This window comes from Muntiacus reevesi, chromosome 7, assembly GCF_963930625.1.
Source record: "Muntiacus reevesi chromosome 7, mMunRee1.1, whole genome shotgun sequence".
NCBI lineage: Eukaryota > Metazoa > Chordata > Mammalia > Artiodactyla > Cervidae > Muntiacus > Muntiacus reevesi.
Genome location: NC_089255.1, coordinates 87,578,687 through 87,598,893, shown reverse-complemented (window position 1 = coordinate 87,598,893; position 20,207 = coordinate 87,578,687). Strand labels below are relative to the sequence as shown.

The 20,207-nt window shown below is 39.3% G+C and overlaps 1 protein-coding gene and 1 non-coding gene across 9 annotated transcripts in view; both read right to left on the bottom strand.

Moving 5' to 3' along the window:
- The window catches only part of NRXN3 (neurexin 3), a 1,687,603-nt gene that overhangs the window by 33,343 nt on the left and 1,634,053 nt on the right, over positions 1–20,207 (bottom strand). The gene's annotated exons all lie outside the window — the stretch shown is intronic.
- TRNAS-GCU (transfer RNA serine (anticodon GCU)) lies at positions 11,966–12,037 on the bottom strand. The gene has a single exon. It is a non-coding gene; the product is annotated as a tRNA-Ser (tRNA).

Genomic DNA, 20,207 nt, shown 5'->3' with positions numbered 1-20,207 from the left:
TGTCTTCCATCTCTCACGTTCAAGGTGTATGAGCTTGAAAAAAATGATGCAGAGTCATACATTAAACTGTAAAGTATCATCTAAGACTCTGAGAACCTGCAAATAACTTTGGTGATGCGTCCAGCCTAAGACCTAGATTCCTGTCACTTTCTCCTTTATTGGTAGGAATTGGTGTATCAAAAAATATAAACTCATTTTTTTTTCCCCAAGTCAACTTTCCTCCAGTGAAGGCATCATGTCACTCTTTGTACTGTCTCTCCATTCTTCATCAAGCCCACTCACTGTCTACCAAGGGGCTGCACAGGGTCGATAAAGACCCTCTTATCTCCATTCTTCATCCAAGATACAAAGGGACCCCACAGCCTATTCCTGTGAAAATTCTTTCTTTCCTCTCTAGCTTGCACAAAATCCTGTGAGCTAGCTGCTGCTCCAAATGACTCCCTCTTGGAGACGGCCGATTCTTTCTCACATCTAAAATTTCCTGCAAGCTCAAATGCTTTTTCCTACTTCTCTGCCCAGTTAACTCCCATCTACCCCACATAATTCAGCTGAAACAGCATTGCCTCAGAGGTCTCCCTGCCCCCACCCTGCACACGTGGACCTCACCCCTACCTTGTCACATGTCCTGCCATGACACGTAGCACGTGCCCCCTTCAGAGCGCTTCTCAAAGTATTTACGTGGAGATCATTGATGAGTCAACGCCAGTGCCCCCGCCTGGCTCACGAGGGGCCGCCTCTGTTTCACTCACTCGTGTACCGCCGTGCCTCTCCCAGGACTTAGTACATCATAAGTGCTTAAAAAGTCATTGTTAAAAGAAAGTGTTCAAGAACAGTCGATCAGAAAGGTGACATTTGTTTATCAGTGCCCTCTAAGGAATGGAAACTGCAGAAACCTCAATTTCTTCCTTGCTATGATTCTAGTTATTCTACGATTCTAATATTCATTTAGATGCTGAAGCTGAAGCTCCAATATGTTGGCACCTTATGCAAACAGCCAACTCATTGGGAAAGACCCCGATGCTGGGAAAGAATGAAGGCAGGAGGAGAAGGGGGCAGCAGAGGATGAGAGAGTTGGATGGCATCACTGAATCAATGGACATGAGTTTGAGCAAACTCTGAGAGATCGTGAAGGAGAGAAGCAAGTATGCTGCAGTCTGTGGGGATGCAAAGAGTCGGGCATGACTGAGCAACTGAATACAACAATGATTCTAGTTAGTTAATTCTAAGACAGGAAATCTTACTCCTGCGCTAAAGCAAAGGCTCTATCCTCCTGCTTCCTCAGCAATCCATCCAGGAGGACTTGGAAGACACTGACTCACTCTTCTTGATCAGCACAAGTAAAACTAAATAATATGTCAACAAAATGCTTCCAGAATTTCTGAGCATGACAACTAAATGCATTATGAGATCCTGGATTGGATCTTGGACTGGAAAAAATAAACTTAAAGCCCATTATGCACATTGCTAAAATCTGAGTATTTAGGTAAGATTTTGTATCAGGGTTACATTTCTTGATTTGGGTTACTGTACTCTGATTTTTCCCTTGCTCTTAGGAAATATACTCTAACTGATTTAGGGTAAAGGAAATTATTTCTGCAACTTACTCTCAAGTGGTTCAGAGGAAAATTCTATCTATATGGGGCTTTCCTGGTGGCTAAGATGGTAAAGCGACTGCTAGCAATGCAGGAGACCCAGGCTTGATCCCTTGGAGAAGGGAATGGCTACCCATTCTAGTATTCCTGCCTGGAGAATTCCATGGACAAAACAGCCTGGTGAGTTACAGTCCGTGGGGTCACAAAGACTCGGACATGATGGAGCAACTAACACTTTCACTTTCATGTATGTATCTAAATATACATATATGTGTTTGTGTAGTGGTTTGTACATACTCTCAGATAGCTCACATATATGTGTATACACATTTATAGACACATATAAATATTTGTATATACATTTACATACAGAGAGAGAGAATGATAAGCAGATGTGGCAATGTTAACAGTTGGTGAATCTGAGTAAAGGGCATACGGGAGTTTTATGTCCTAAATCTTACACTTTTTCGCTAACTTAGAAATTACCTGAAAAGCAGAAGTTAAAAAAATCTCTGTGAAAGTAAGTATATGTGTTTTGTGCAGTTTTCTGTACATATGCTGTATCATCACAATCTTATTTATACACATGTGCATGCTAAGTCGCTTCAGTTGTGTCTGACTCTGTGTGACCCTATGGACTGCAACCCGCCAGGCTCCCATGTCCATGGGACTCTCCAGGCAAGAGTACTGGAGTGGGTTGCCGTGCCATCCTCCAGGGGATCTTCCTGACCCAGGGATTGAACCCACGTCTCTTTTGTCTAACCCACACTGACGGGCGGGTTCTTTACCACTAGCACCACATGGGACGCCGTTAATACCTATGCAGACGTTGATCCCATTTCCAGTGTGGTATGTGCTACAGGATCTATAGCTCCAACATGGAGTTAATTTTACATCAAAAGAAACTTCCATAGAAGTTACTGATCTATGCTTTACTGCAAGTGTATAAAGATACATATATATTTAAAAACTTGGGTTGTCAGTATTTATGATCATGTTTTCTAGAGACAGCAATATAGAAAAAAAATCAATCATAGACTATTCTTATATAGCATCAAAACTATCCATCAAGTAGGTCAATTTGGGGTAAAACAGCAAATAGACACACTTGTGGATATGTTAGGTTCTAGAAACGATAGTTTTCTTGTATTTGTTTAATGAGTAAAACGAAAGCAAAGCACTTTTCAAACTCTTCATTTCTATCTATTAAGTAAGCATTGTGTCCCATGGGGCAGGGCATGAAAGGAGGCAGGTCCTGAAGGTTGTTCTTTGTGCACCATTAAAAAATGGAGACTTTTTCAGTGGGTAGGATCCCACCTGGTCCAACATAGTGACCAACGCTCCTTGAAGCACTGCTGAAAGTTTCTGAAATGAAAACAGAACCACAATGAAGGAAGTGGAGGAAAAAGTCAGCATGAATGGTGGCTGATAAGCTGAAGAGCTGCTAATCAACTTCAGTAGTACAAATCAGCATTTGTGCAATGCCTGACCCAGAGAGAATCAGTAAGTAATCTGGAAATTGAAACTATTGTAAAAACACAATGAAGAATTATTTCGCCAGTCTGTGTGATACAGGGAACTGTGTAATGGCATTTGGCAGTGGCTCCAGAATAAAACAATTCAGTAAACAAATGAAGTCATGACAAGGGAAGGTCATAAAGCAGACTCCGAATGTGGCCAATGAAAAGTGACATCAGATTTTTTAATGGCTACAAATACGAATGCTTGCCCTTTAGCAGGACTGCCTGACTTTTTTCAAAACATGGCCTATAAAATCAGTGATAAGTACATTATCAATTTCCCATTTTGGTCTCTTGAATTACACATAGATGCTATTAAAAAGGGACATTCTTAGAAGCACAAATCACAATTAAATCAATTATATGTAAATTTTAAAAATATTGTCCATGTGATGACAGTCCCAATTTTAACTATTGATGGGCAGCTCCCGATAAACTCGCTAACAAAGCCAAAAGAGTGAAAGAAATAGTTCCAGAAAACGAGAGAAATCTTCTTAGCAAGCTCTCTCACCTCTTAAACGTAACTGTGAAAATCACTGCTAGCGTTGATATTTAAAAGTGGCTGCTTTTATCTTTAAACAACCCTATTGTTTGAATGGATATGCTCCAGGCATCACATTTGGGCCATTTGTTTTTACCAGCTGTTTCTAAAAATATGTTCATGGTGCAGCCGTTTTTCTGCTTATCTTCAAAACTGCTTTTGTTGAGGGCTTTCCCCACTTTCCACAAGGGAAAGGTTAGAGAAGTGGAAAACAACATCTGCTGAAAGCTCTCACAACTTCAGGGAAGGACTACAGTTTTAAGCTTTAAGTGAGAAAAGAAGAGCCAATGCCAAAAAACTCCAATAAGCTACATGACTGAAGAGACTGCCACATTCCTTTTGGATTAAAGGTAATCAAATATTTTAATTCGTTCATACAATCCTTGAAGCAGCAGAGACAGCTGTTCCCTACATGGAAGAGGGTCTCAATTAATCTACAGCTGGCTTAATTTTCTGGCCATTCTATCAAGGGAGAGAGGGAAGGAGAGGAAGGTAGAGAGAGAGGAATGCAAAGTTTTTAATTACTTCTCTGCAACTGCATTCTTTCATCTACTGATTACATCTAACAAGCAGATGTACAGATGAGGGGTGGTCAGGCAGTGGGGATGTACATGGCGCCTAAAAGCTGGGCTAAAGAGCCAGTCATATTCCCAAGTGTCTGCTGAAGGCCACTTCACGTCCCATCTGCTCCTGGTTTGCAAGTACAGATTTTACACTTTGCAGGAATGGGTCATTTGCAGGAAACCTCCTGCCTACTGCTGCTGTGGGCCCACCTGGTGTGTCCGTGGACCATTTGTCAGCTGATGAACAGGACCGACCCCAGGGAACTGGTACACGCTCAGCTACCAGAGTCCTGCATATCATCATCATCATCTCTGAATTCTTCCAACAGCTTTCCTTGCAGGGCCTTAAACCATGGACCTAATCCAAACTCACGGGCAAGATAGGATTCATGATGTTTTTCAAATTACAGGTATGGCAGAGTTCCTATATCTAAATAGTCACAAGAGTCCCCTTCTTCATCCAGCCAGCCAGTGCATGCTCAGTTGCGTCCAACTCTCTGGAACCCTATGGACTGTAGCCCCTGCCAGGCTCCTCTGTCCATGGAATTTTCCAGGCAAGAAAACTGAAATAGGTTGCCATTTCCTACTGTTGGACTCCATATTCTTTTATATTTATATATCCCGAGTGGCTTAGTTGGTAAAGAATGTGCCTGGCAATGCAGGAGACCTGAGTTCGATCCCTGAGTCAGGAAGATCCCTTAGAGGAGGGGATGGCAGCCCACTCTATTATTCTTTCCTGGAGAATTCCATGGACAGAGCAGCCTAACGGGTTTCTGTCCATGGTGTTGCAAAGAGTCAGACACGACTGAGTGACTAATACTTTCACTTCACTTTCACATAGCCTTTATTTCTAATTATAAATCTAATACATACTCAACATAGAAATTTTAGAGTATGAATAACAATATAAAATCAGCCACTGACCACTACCTGATGATAATCACTGTTATATCTGTTACTGATAATATAATCCTTACACCAGATTCAAGACACTAAACCTGATAGCCAATAAACACTCAATAAACCTGATATGATTTTTATTAGGGGCTTCCCAGGTGGTGCTAGTGGTAAAGAACTTGCCTGCCAATGCAGGAGACATAAGAGACACAGGTTCAATCCCTGGGTTGGGGAGATCCCCTGGATGAGGGCATGGCAACCCACTACAGTATTTTTGCCTGGAGAATCCCATGGATAGAGGAGCCTGGTGGGCTACAGTCCATAGGGTCACAAAGAGTCAGAGATGACTGAAGAGATTTAGTATGCCTTTATATTAAGCTAAATTAAGTGTAATATTTCCAATATTTAGATAATTTCTAAAGCAAGAGATTATTGGTATAGATTACCCAAGAGACAGAAAAGGTGGGAGGAGATGAGAACAATGGAGACAAATTCAGTACCTGCCTTTAGTATAGGTCACATCCTTCCTTTTGGCTGGGGATCAAGGTTTTGACCTTCTCTTGATACAAAGATGGATCATGTTATCTCAAATATAGGCTCATTCAGCTATTCAATATAGTCCTCTCTACATAGTAATAGGACTAAAAATAGGAAGTAATTCTAGATTTAGATTTGAGTCATTAGAAATTTTTCTTTAAGTTTTTTTTGTTGTTTATAAACTGATTTTGGCCTTCCAATAACATGTATTATGGATTTTTTTTTTTGAAATCTCCCATTCTATGTGGTGCCTTTAGTCTATTTTTTTGTACTGAGATTCAAAAACTCTCTTATACTTAATATCTAAGTGAAATAGCTTTCTGGGGCCTCAGTGAAATAAAGAGCTTGGTTTTAAGATCATTTAACTCATTATGCGAAATGCCGGACTGGATGAAGCACAAGCTGGAATCAAGACTGCTGGGAGAAACATCAATAACTTCAGATATGCAGCTGACACCACCCTTCTGGCAGAAAGTGAAGAGGAACTCAAGAGCCTCTTGATGAAAGTGAAAGAGGAGAGTGAAAAAGTTGGCTTAAATCTCAACACTCAAAAAACTAAGATCATGGTATCCGGTCCCATCATTTCATGGGAAATAGATGGGGGAACAATGGAAACAGTGAGAGACTTTATGCTTTGGGGGGCTCCAAAATCACTGCAAATGGTGATTGCAGCCATGAAATTAAAAGATGCTTGCTCCTTGGAAGAAAAGTTATGATCAACCTAGATGGCATTTTGAAAAGCAGAGACATTACTTTGTCAACAAAGATCCATCTAGTCAAAGCTATAGTTTTTCCAGTAGTCATGTATGGATGTGAGAGTTGGACTATAAGGAAAGCTGAGTGCGAGAGAACTGATGCTTTTGAACTGTGGTGTTGGAGAAGACTCTTGAAAATCCCTTGGACTGCAAGGAGATCCAACCAGTCAATCCTAAAGGAAATTAGTTCTAAATATTCATTGGGAGGACTGATGTTGAAGCTGGAACTCCAATACTTTGGCCACCTGATGCAAAGAGCTGACTCACTGAAAAGACCCTGATGCTGGGAAAGATTGAAGGCAGGAGGAGACGGGAACGACAGAGGATGAGATGGATTAATGCCATCACTGACATGGTGGACATGAGTTCGAGTAGGCTCCAGGAGTTGGTGATGGACAGGGAGGCCTGGTGTGCTGCAGTCAACGGGGTTGCAAAGAGTTGGACATGACTGAGCGACCGACTGAACTGAACAGAGTTCATAATAAAATTTTAGATTTATAAGGGCTTTCAGTCTTCAAAATATACTAAATCTAGCTGTGGTAGCATAGATAACATTTTAACTCTGTTTAAAGGTTTCTAATTTGGGGATTTTGGTTTGTTTTCACGGGGAAAATGTGAAAAAAAAAATCTATGGGGAATGACTAATATCCAGTTGCCAACCTTTATTTTGCTAATTAAAGATGCTACAGACAGTACCAAAATACTATATTTGTAAAAGAAATTGATTTTTAACAATAAGAAACCTCACATAAAATATAATCTCAAAATATAGGGCAGTTCTGTCAATTGAACTTTGTGAAAACTCATGATATTGTCCTTACTTTTCTCATTCCACCATGGATCAGTGAATGTTTTGGCCTAGTTTGATGCTAATTTTGGTCTTGAGCTTGGGAATCAGGGTTATAACAGGCCTAATGATCTTTCCTGCATGTAGGAAAGTGTTGTTACTGACCATGTATCCCTAAAGCACACATATGTTGAGTGCGTACCATGAGCTATTGGGTTGGCCAAAAAGTTCATTCAGGTTTTATTTCTTAGGAAAAAACTGAAACGAACTTTTTGGCCAACCCAATACTTCCACAAATTGTTTCACCATGTGTCCATCCTCTCTTGGTTGGTCCCCTGGTGACCAAAGAAACAGAGAGCTATAGATCTGACCACCAAATGGTCAGCAGTACACTGGCTTGTGTGGCAACAATGTTTAATGGAAAGAAGACAAGCAAATTTTCACACAGTTCCCTTGAATTTTCTGTTGAATGCTATCTCAGTTTAAAATTAAAAGCTCTGGGCTCTTTAAAAATAAAACAAAAACCTGATACACAATTATCAGTAAAATAGCATGAATTACGGATTTAGGACACTCAGGATTTAATTCCAATCCTAAAAGAAACTAAGTCAGTGACCTTGAACAAATCAACTTACCTGTGTAGGTTTTAATTCTGTCACCTGAAACAAAATCGTTACAATGAACTCTAAAGTTCTTTAAGCTTACAGTCTTAAAAGTTATGTAAACCTTAAGATTACAATTTAAAAAAAAAGAAATGCAAAAAAAAAAAAAAAAAAAAAGAAAAGCCTTTATCTTTATGGGAGTTTAAAAGAGGAATTGCTATGTTTAATTTGATAGTCAAGGTATCAAGTCATATTTTGACCAAAAATCTTACTAAGAACACATTCTTCAAACTTGATAAAGGGATTAGATCTAAAGACATTTTAAAAATAGAATTTAAAATACCACGTATTCAGGGAACTCTACTCAATGCTCTGTAATGGCCTATCAGGAAAAGAGTCTAAAAAAGAGAGTCAATATATGCGAATGTGTAACTGATTCACCTGAGAATAACATTGTAAATCAGCTGTACTCTAATCAAAAAAAAAAAAAAAAAAAAGCCACGTTGCGTGCCTCTTGAAACTTGCTTGACTCTCATAAGGTGTATCTTTATTTTATTATTCCTTGTGGCACAGCTGGTAAAGAATCCGCCTGCAATGTGGAGACCTGGGTTCGATCCCTGGGTTGGGAAGATGCCCTGGAGAAGGGAACGGCTGCCCACTCCAGTATTCTGGCCTGGAGAATTCCAGGGACCATGGAGTCGGTGGGGTCGCAAAGAGTAGGACACGACTGAGCCACCTTCACTTTCCTTTTTCGTCTTTATGTTAATGTTGTAAGAGATTTAATTCCAATGCTGCTAAGTGAGGGCGCGCTCTCCCTCGCCCGTGAGTTCTCCTTCTTGCTGATATGTCATCTGTCACGTCCCCTCTGTCAGGCTGGCCCGTTTCACCTCTTCTAGTTACCTAGCTGGTCCCTGGGGACTGAGTTTACCCCTTTGCTTTTATAGGGAAAGCTGGTAATGATGACATGTGAATAAATAAAGACATAAACAAGCAAACAGGCAAGTAAACAAACCAACCAACCACATAGGAGGATGCCAGGCTGGTGCAGCATAAAGGGGGAAAAGGGCAGTCACTTTACTGCATTTGGCTATGTCCCTACCGGGTCATCAATACTGATTAATTTATCCTTGTTTTACTTTTGTTTTCTGTAAGCCCTCTGATCTCAGAGGCTTTTAAAACACTAATTCTAAGTTAATCTGTTTTAAAAGTCAATCCGAGCACCTCCTATCCCCAAAGTCCGTCCAAATGTCTTCCTTTTCTCCATCAGCTCTGCATTTTGTTTTTGCTTTCTTTTGGAGCCCTGGTTGAGAACTTGACAACTCCAGGCACAATACCACACCGGGGAGAGCGGGTGGGGGCGTCTTGCTAAAGGAGAAAGCTCTTAATGTCGTTACTTAGCATCTCGGCTTCCAAAAGTTAACCTTGGCTCCCTCTGGGGTTGGGATACATTAGGATCTGGTTTCATAGTTTACTTGATGTGGTTCATATACAAGTCTTTCCCACAGATTTCTCATGCTAAAGATGATAAAGGGACTGAGCATTCATTTATGGAATCAAATCCTTAAGTAACAACCACCACTTCTGCAATAACTCTAAGTGTGGCTTTGTACCTGTGTTTTCCTACTTTTGCTCTGGTCTCATCAGATGCCAGGAGGTGGAACACTTTCTTATCCTCAGGATATTGGATGCTCCTCCCTGCACTCTACTGTATAATCCTTTTTCTCTAACATTCTGAAGACTAAGACATAAATAAATGCTTCTGTCTACAATGCTGGAAAGAGTCCTATATATTGCTCAGTCGCTCAGTCATGTTGGACTCTTTGTGACCCCATGGACTGTAGCCCGCCAGGTTCCTCTGTCCATGGGATGTCCCAGAGAAGAATACTGGAGTGGGTAGCCATTTCCTTCTCCAGGGGATCTTCCTGACCCCGGGATCGGATCCAGGTCTTCTGTGTCTCCTTCATTGGCAGGCAGATTCTTTAACCACCGAGGCACCCGGGAAGCCCATTACTATATACAGTGCCCCTTCAATTCTGTTCTCTCCATTCACTGCCTCTGTCACCAAGAATTTTTCTCACTTTCCCCACAAAACTTACAAAGCTAACAAATCAAAAAGTACAGGGAAAGAAGAGGTTCTCAGCAGGTTGCAAATATCATATCTCAGTCATTTAGACGTCTGTCAGCTCAATAACCCACAGCCAAGGCTTGGGGAAGAATTACTGGGATGTGACACAGTATGTGGGCTGGAGTTCAAAGAAACTGCTGCCAAAGAGGTCTAAAAGCTCGGAGGAGGCAGCCCACACCCCAGCAGAGGCACAGAGTACAAAAGCCAGGTCTGCAGAAGGAACGGCAAAAATCAAGCATTTACAAAAATGTCAGTGGACATGCTGTGCGGAGGGGACCCAGATTTTGTAGGTTTGCTTATTTTTTTCATCTTGCTTCATATGTGAGCTAATGGCATATTGAAAACAATGATGAGAAATGAGCGTTCAATGCCCTTCCATATCCTGCGTGCTTAGGAGGGAACTCAACGAGTATTTATTAAGCTTGACTATAGCGTAAAGAGTCTGTCTACAATGCAGGAGGTACAGGAGATGTGGGTTTGATCCCTGGGTCGGGAAGATCCCCTGGAGAAGGCAATGGGAGCCCACTCCAGTGTTCTTGCCTGGGAAATCTCACAGACAGAGGAGGCTGGCGGGCTATAATCCATGGGGTTGCAAAGATTCAGACACAACTGAGCACGTGATGGATGATGGATAAAATGGGCAAGAAGGATTCATCTATTTAAACAAAAGAAATGAGGGACTTCCCTGGCAGTCCAGTGGTTAGACTTCACCTTCCATGCAAAGGGTGCAGGTTTGATCCCTGATGGGGGAGCTAAGATCTTATACTCCTCGTGACCAAAAAACCAAAACATAAAACAAAAGCAATACAGCAACAAATTCGATAAAAGATTTTTAAAATGGTCCACATCAAGAAACATCTTTCCAAAAAAAAAAAAAGAAAGAAAGAAAATGACTACAAATTCCTAACTTATCAGATTTCTCTAGATCAGGGTTCAGCAAATTTCCAAGCCCAGCTTGATGTCTGCTTTCTCTTTTTTGGGGGCCACTTCACACAGCTTGCGGGATCTTAGTTCTCTGACCAGGGACTGAACTCAGGCCCTTGGCAGAGAAAGTGCGGAGTCCTAACCACTGGACCCCTGCTTTTTAAAATTAAGTTATATGGAATCACGGCTAAAATCATTCATTTATATATTGTCTATGGCTGTCTCTGTGTTATAGCAACAGAGTTTGGTGGTTGTCACAGAGACTGTGAGACTCTCAAAGTCTAGAATGTTTACTTTCTGGGTCTTTACAAAAAAAAACAAAAAAGTTGGCTGGTCTTTGCTCTGGGTGATTAGACTGACAGTGTGAACACATAGCAATAAAATATTGCCATACCCCTCTTTTAGTAAAATAGCTAAGATGAAAGCAGAACTTGACAGGAAAGGGTCCTCAAACATTTTCAACTTTACAAATTTTCCAGTTTAGGCTTCCAGATTGGTCAGGATGGATATAACTTGTAATGAGACCCTCAGATGCTGAAGCAAGCTACACTTGCCTTCTCAAGAGTCTAATAAAAGCAAGCACAGCTTTCAAAAGGTACTTTCTATTTCATTGTGAATTTTAGTTCTCAGTAACTCCTTTAAGATTCTTCGCTTGCATAGACAAGTCAAGGGCCTAGAAATGGTTTGGGGTTTTTTGTTTTGTTTTCATTTTTTCTTTTTCCCTTTTTTTGTTTTTAACATTTGAGACATAATACAAGGATGTGGGGGAAATTAAAGAGAAGATAAATATACGAGTAGGAATTTAAGAAATGTCAAGAAAGGGGCTAAGGGAAGAAACACATCCTCTCAGATACACGTTCACTTACTCTGCTGCTTTCTATTAGCTATACCGTCCAAAACACTGTGCTCTGAAGAACATAATCATCTTGGAAATGAAAACACAGTGTCTCACCAGGGTTCTCCCTATGAGCATCTATTCTTAGAGTCCCATGTGGTTTAGTCACTAAGTCATGTCTGACTCTCACAATGTCATGGACTATATAGCCTGCCAGGCTCCTCTGTCCATGGGATTTTCCAGGCAAGAATACTGGAGTGGGTTGCCATTTTCTTCTCCAGGGCATCTTCCCAATCCAGGGATTGAACCTGGGTCTCCTGCACAGCAGGCAGATTCTTTACCAACTGAGCCACCAGGGAAACCCTCTTAGAGTCCTAGTATCAGTTAGAGGTGGCTGTTACCTGATCATACGTTCTCAACAGGTCTGGTGATGAGCAGTGAGACAGAAGCCCCCACTGCACAGACTATCACCTAGGTGACATCGAGAGGGACTAATCTCCTGTAAGTGATGGTTTTCATCATGAATACTGGAACCATTCCATCTCCCAGGAAGCAAGGGTAAGTCATTTTCATAGTTGTTTGGATAAATCATCACTCAACAATTTCATAACCCCTATCAACCAAGGTTTTCATAGCTTTTCAGATGCACGATAATTAATCCATCTAACAAGTATTTACCAGACGTTTAATATACTCAATATACAAGCCTTCCTTCTTTATCATTAAAGAGGTAGGTAGCTATATATATATGTGTGTGTGTGTGTGTGTATTGATGTGTATATATGTATATACACATCAATGGAGAATACTATATAATAAGAGACAGTATTAATGTAGTGATTCCTGTGTGGATTTCGGGCCAAGCTGGCTTGAGTACAAATCCCATTTCTCCTGCTCCTTTCCTGTGTGGAACATCTGTTTAGCTCCTCTGTGCCTCAGCTCACTCATCTTTAAAATGGAGATGATGATAAAGCCCCTCACGGGATTGCTACAGGGACTAAAGAAGCTAACAAGGTCAAGTGTTTAGAACTATACCTGCCGATAGTAAATGCTCAGTGAATACTTAGTGAAGGAACAAAGATGGGGCAGTGGAACACTTGAAGCCCTAGACATAACTTCAAGGGACTTTACCCAATATTATGTGTGCTATCACTGAAAACTGACCAGAGGGGCAGGTAAATGTGACATTAAATCAAAGTTAAAGTTGGTATCATCAGCATCTCAATCAGAGCCTCTATCTCATCAAACTAGAAAGGCTAATAAGATCCATACTTTCCTTTTTAATTCCCAGATTTCTCAAAACTCTCTCACAAAGCAGCGATTAAAGCATCTAGCAGTAAAATTATTTTTTACTGCATTTGCTGTGATACAATAGTTCTCATGCTGTTTTAAGTATTAATGTACTAGTTTATGAAAAAATGTGGAAGTAAAGGGCACTGATACATTTCACTGTGAAGCTGGTTAATTATCACGCATCAAGTGCTGTAACTAAATAAAGTTCATTATATTTTAAAAGTTAGAAAAACATAACTGAGTAATAGAATGATGCTGCACATTATAATTATGTACTAAGAAATGCATCTATTATCATCTTTGCAAAGCTCAAGAAACAAAATTTGGAAGCCTAAGAAATATCCTGTTCATCTTCAGTGTTACTAAGGGAGGCATTTTTGGCAACTCTATTTTGAGGAAACAAAATTAGTCAAAGCTCCACAAACGAGCAAGTCACAGTTCTAAAATTTAGCGCTCTAATAAGTGTTCAAGCCCAATCCTCTGTGCACACTGCAATAGAAATAAAAGTTATCCATTTCGTAACAGATCCGGGGTTGAATCTTACCTCTGCCAATATGTGCAGGCATGCAACCTTGGAAAAGCAAGCTTTGTGAGCCCCGATTTTCTCAATTATAAGATGGCCACAATAGTTTCTATGCTGTAATAACTGAAAATGAGATTTAAATAAAAATACCATGCTTGAATGCACCTGGGCCAGTGCCACGTCAGAGCCAGCTCATGATCCCTGATTGCTACGTTTTCAGGAATTTTCCAAGTCGGTTGTTAAAACACAGCCATAATCGAATACGTTAGATGAAGAACAAAGGTAATAAAAGCTTAAAACCCATTACTTTCTAATTACTTTACTGTGCTTTACGATTATGTATGCTCTTGAAATCCTTGGTATCTTTCACATCTGTATGGTGAAAATGTGTGCTCATGAGTGTTACTTCCTGAGTTTAATATTGTCGTATCAGTGGCTTGAAATCAGCCAGAGTGGGAATGTTTTATACGACAGAAACTGCCACATACTACAGATTGTGGTTGTGTGAATCTACATGTGTGCTGGTTGTATGCATTTATGAGCACACTGCTATAGCTGACTGGTCAGCAATACCCTCTCCCTCCCCCGATCCCTCCCCCATCTTTCGATTCCTTCCCCCACTTTCTTTACCCGCCTTCTCTCTTTTCCCCCTTCAATCTCTCCCTTCCTTCCTTCTAAGAAATTTCTGAGTCCACAGAGCTCACAAATTTCCTCTTCCATTGCCCTTGTTCTATACCCTTAAAAATAGCAAAGATCTACACGGACATGACCGAAACTTCTCATCATAAAAGCATCTGCCTTGAAACACTTTCTCTTCTTCAGGTTAAAAAAGATGGACTTTTTAATCATAGGACCCTATTTCAAAAATCAGTCTAGCAATCCATTTTAGACCTATTTTATACTCTTGTTCAACCTCTGTGGGTGAGGACACAGCAGAGATTCATTTTCACACTCTTAGTATTAAACAAACCAAAGCATTCCAAGTTAGGCAGCAAATTCCCTGAGTATTCACAGGTATAATCCAGTATCTGAATAATTACCTGGGTACTTTCTTCTACCTCTGTCTCAAGAAATTCAGACTCACTTCTCAGAACTAAATCTACTGTGTATGTCTTATTCTTTGGAAAGAGAAATACACAAAGAACTTGGGTCTGAGTTAAAGTGTTGGCTCTCTAAGGCTTCCATGAATTAAAAAATAAAGTAAAATATATATCATTTGACTAAGAGAGATCAAAAGATAATCTTACCTTGAAATATGCATGAGGTAGAACCAGTGAATTTTTTTTTTCTTTCTCTTGGATGACTTGCCAAACACATTCATATTTTAGGTTAAAACACATAAATAAATTTCATAATCAAGTACTTTCATATTTTTGCAAGTTCCTCACCGATTCAGGAATAGACACTGCTCTATACAGCAGAAATGATAATGCTCCTCAGTAACATTTGCTGAAAAATTTTTCTTTTGATCTGTTCCTGAAGAAAACATTTAGCTAGAAGATTGATATTATATGGGAAAACTCCTTGGAAATTTGCTCTTATAAGAACTCCCTTTGATAGGAAGATCATTAAATCACGCCAAAGAAATCAACAAGGGTTTCTTATTGTTGTTCATGGGGTGGTTGTTTAGCTATTATCATTAGTAGTTTCCCACTGTAAGTTTTGCCTCCTTAGCCAGGTAAGAAGTGCAACTTATGACTTGCAGATGCAAACCAGTTATCAGCCTTACAATTCAACTGAAAATTTGTTTTGCTTCTTTGTGAAGTTCCTTAAGTGCAAGGTTAAAAGTAGAAACAATAGGGGCATGAGAAATAAAGGGAGAGGATTTCAAACCACATATTACAAACAGAGAACAGAATCACGGAACGACACCAGGACAGTGGACTCCAAGACAAGATGGCAAGACAGATGTGCCGGACGAGACACATGCTTGACCGCTGGGCCAAGGAAAGCAAACACAAGAACAAAACCAGACAGAGATGCTGCGAGAGCAGCCCTTGGGGCTGCTGCGTGACCCCGTGGAAATCATAATAAAAATGAGGACCCATGAGGTTGTAACTACAAAGGAAGGTTACCCCCACAACTCATACACTGGACTTGCTGGGTTAGCCTGGATGTGTCATTTGGATGGAACACAGGAGATGGGGTCATGACAGCCCATGCACTGGTGATGGAGGCCATGGTTAGTTGATTAGCTACAGAACTGTCACTGCATGCCACACAATGATCCTGGGCTTGTCCGGAAAGAAAAGATACAACCAATAGTCTACGTCCGCAATAAAATTCTTTTTATGCCATCTGAAATTTGTGGAGAGGGATGTTCCTCTGTTCTTTTGGCATGTTTTTCTTTTATTACTATTATCATTTTCTGACTCACTTGTCCTTTTTTCAATAAAATGCATGGTCATAAAGGGGAGTGTAAAGGCAAGTGGCCTGTGCAGATATAAGGAAAAATAAAAAGGAGAAAGGAAGAACATTAAAATAAAAAATATATATAGTAGAAAGAAAAGGAAAACGAAGTACTTCATTCTTTTGTACACAACTTTCTTGGGTTTCATTGGGGTTTGTTTTGTTTTGAGCATAAATACTGGCAGGATTCACTGAAGGGGTAGAAATTCGAGATTAGGATGGCAAGAAAAGATTTTGTTGCCTTTGTTGATTTGTATATCTATATATCTCTCAGTACAGAAAGAATAATGACTCATAAAAGTATAGCAATGAGTTAAAAATAGCCATAATGACCAAAATGCTAAATATGATTCAAAACAAAATAAAGTAAATTGAACCACCAAAAATTCATGCGGCACAAGATGAGGTGAAAAAACAGAAAATGTTCTTCAAATATATACGAAGTATATATCTATTTATATATATACACAGGAATGTGCATATATGGATAGATATATCTGTATAATTTTTTCTCTCCACCCCTCCCAAGGATAACTGAATTATGGAATCATCATTATAATTATGATAAGGAAGAAAACAAAACCTAAAAGAAATTAACATGCTTTTTTGCCAAGTTAACACAGTATCATGCATGTCTATGTTGGCAGATGTAAGGATGATGGCGTGAATTTCTGTGTAAACACATGGCTGATGACAGGGGCTGTTGTTAATCTCTGTTTCCATTAGTCTAATACAACATACTGTGTCCACATATATAAGGAATGATAGGCACTACATATTTAGTATACACACATACCTAAATATATATGTGTACACACAGTATATGTACTGGGGCTTATGGGAGAAAAAATAGAGAACACAAAGAATCAAAGAAAACCCATTAAAAATCTCTCTTTTTAAAACCCAATCCCTCTTTATTGAATCGTTTTCTCAGGGAGGGCGGACTTGCTTAATGACTGCATTAAGCTCACTCCTTATCAACTACTTGCATTGGCATTTGAAATCAGGAAGTTCTCATGAGTCTGGCTTAAAATGTTCTCAACCTGTCCATCCTTTGCCTGTTACCTAAGAAGCTCTAGGTAAAACTGTATATGTTCAGTACTAATTTTTCAATCATAATGAATCAGAAATTCTGTGCCCCCTTTTTAAGGTGTAGAAGAATGCTCTTTGGGGTAAAATGGTGCTGTGCAAGTTGGCATGATCTGTGATTTTTCTTGCCTGACCTTGGATGGGTATGCTAAGTGTGGAATTAGAGACCTCTGCTTCGAGTACTGATAACATTCCAGGCATTTCCATTCCTTGTCTACACTGTTTCTTTTCTTCTTACCCCTCCTTTCCTCTTATTCCTGTTATTTTTGTATCTGACTTCCCTAAGAAACTATGAACTCCTGGAAAGAGTCTCCTCGTTTGTTTTCCTGGTATCTACTCTCGTGTGTATACACAGTAGTCACTAAAGATTATCGCATAAATAACTGATTTATTAAACTAGCAAATGTAAAGTTACATGTTGATATTATTGATCCCTTTTCCTTTTCAACATCACCAAAAAATCTTGGGTAATGGAGATAAGTAGAATTTTTTTTATTTGTATAGTTTTTTGTTATTAGATTTATTTGTTTTGGTTATAAAATCTGTTATAATGATAAATCCATGAACACACTTTATGTACACCATTCCTATACTATCAAGTGCCCAGTTGCCAATTAGTAGATTTTTCTATACTTATATTTTTATTCTTGTTCTAATTTTCAAAGCATTTTACCATTAGGGATTTAAAGGCCACATATTACTTAAAAATTAGATTGGGCTAGGATGGAGTTGGGTTATAAAAAAGTAATACAACTTATCACTAAGTGAGTTAATGAATAAAGAGAGAAACTATCCCATTAAATTAAGAACATTATACACCCATGAATGTACTCTATTTAAAAATTGGCAGGACTTAGACTAGATGTACATATGTGAATAGTTGCTTGCTTTACATACATTGGATATGTATTATAGCTCAGATCTCATACATGTTCACAGTCAATAATGATTCATTAATGAAATTTACATCTGTTTGTATTCCTCTTTCCAAACCTAAAGCATTTTTCAGATTACTTCTATTTTACCTTTATTCAAAATATTTTTAAGCAGACCCTAAAATCCAAGGTGAAATCTGGGCACCGTGATACTCAGACATTCCTACAGCATTTTAAAAACATAATTCTATTTATATTTATTTATCTTTGGCTGTGCCGAGTCTTCATTGCTGCATAGGCTTTTTCTCTAGTTGTGGCGAGTGGGGGCTTCTCTCTCGTTGCGGTGTGCAGGCTTCTCATTGTGGTGGTGTCTCTTGTTTAGGAGCGTGGGCTCCAGGGCATGCGGGCTTCAGCAGTTCCAACACATGGGCTGAGGGATTACAGTTCCTGGCCCTAGAGCAGAGCCTCAATAGCTGTGGTGCGTAGGCTGAGTTACTCTGCAACACGTGGGATCTTCCTGGATAAGGGCTCGAACCCATGTCTCTTACACTGGCAGGTGATTCTTTACCACTGAGCAACAAGGGAAGCTCAGTGGCATTTTATTTTGGCATTTACTATTCTACTATCCACTGAATGGCTACTTGACTGATGATCCTTAAACATAATTCTATTTACCAATCATGAGTTTCCATATGGAAAAATCTAAAGTTAAATAAAAATCAATTTCTTTGTAATAAAAATGTACCAGTTGCTAACTCTTAGAGCTTGCTAGAGCCACTAGTGACAAAATGCATTTCTATAAATCCTGAAGATTACCAGCATCCTATTTAAGGTTGAGAATCAACACATTTATTATTTTTCCTCTATAAATTCTGAAAAATAAAGCTCTATTTCTTCCTATCCTTTATTAGAAAACTATTACTGTCTTAACACTTCAGTTGCACTTTCCCCAACGTCCCAGCAAATAAAAACTCTAAGGATGTGGTGAGCTTTTAACAACTCAGTGCCAGATTTTCACATTATAAATAGTTTACTGAAGCACCTCAAACTGATAAAGACTAAGAACCCAGTTCCACCTGGAGAACATAAACAGGGGTAAATTCTTGGTGTTTCGCCAAATTTAAATTTCCCTATAATGGGTTGGCTATTATAGTGTGGCTAACAAAGAGGAACAAAGCAATAACACCAAATGCAAACGTGAGGATTGTAGAGTTGAGGTGTAAAAGTACGTCTGAGAAGCACTCTGGGAGTAGTAATTATTTTGTGATCTCAGATTACTGCCATTAGTTTAAACATCTCCCTCAATCCCACCATTATGGAAGGTGTTTAGCACAGCCCTATTGATGGATGAATGTGTTTCATCTTCACTTCCTGTTACTGTCTGCCCTCTGGTGGAAGTGCTGGTCCCTTAAGATGTGATCAAAGGACATTTAAGATAAGTGGAGGCAAGAAACCCGGCTAATTGACAACTAGAAACATGTATCCCCGGATAATGGCTGCTTGAATCAATATAGTTGTTAATTACTGCCATACCCACCGCTCAGGTGTAAAAGGCATTTCTTTTAATTTTTTCCCCTCTGCTCTATAAACCCTGCTCCCAGGATTTTTCCAATCTTAAGACCATAAAACAAAAAATTCAGACAATTGGTATTTTTTAATTATGCAAGAGCCAATCTGACAATACATTCATTTTGATGGCTTTTTATTTTTTTCCTAAAGATGGAGACACTGGGCATAGGAGTTGGGGGAGGGAGAGAGAAGGAATGAAAAGTGGATTTCATCACTTTGAGTTTTAGAATTCATTCCCATATTTTAGATCCTGGAGGCAATCTTACTAAAGATCTTAATTTTTATTTGACTTCCACAATCACATGAGAGAATCCCATTTCCCAGCTCTTTGAATTAGTAGTTATTTGAATCCGCTCCAGCTTGTTTATTTTGTTGTTGCTGCTGTTGTTGTTGATTACAAAGAGGTAATCAACAATGAAACATGCATTTACTGCACAATTTAATATCAGTAGAAGTATAGTTGGGAGGAGAGGCATTTATATGCAAAGACACAAATCTGAACTATTAAATATTTCTTTTGTAGGGGACACAATTAATGTTTACAAATTTGGAAAGATAAAATCCTGATCCTCAACTTTAGGTACTTAAATAGCTATTCAAATATTCTTCTGAATATTTTTATTGCTACAGATGGACTCATTATTATTTTATAGTTCACAATTTCAATTCTGCGTTCTCAAAGCAAATGTTCAGAAAATGCAATTTTCCCTGCAACTCACTATAAAATGATCTAATTCTCAGCAAAAGAAGGGATGCGGTAGAGAATAATTT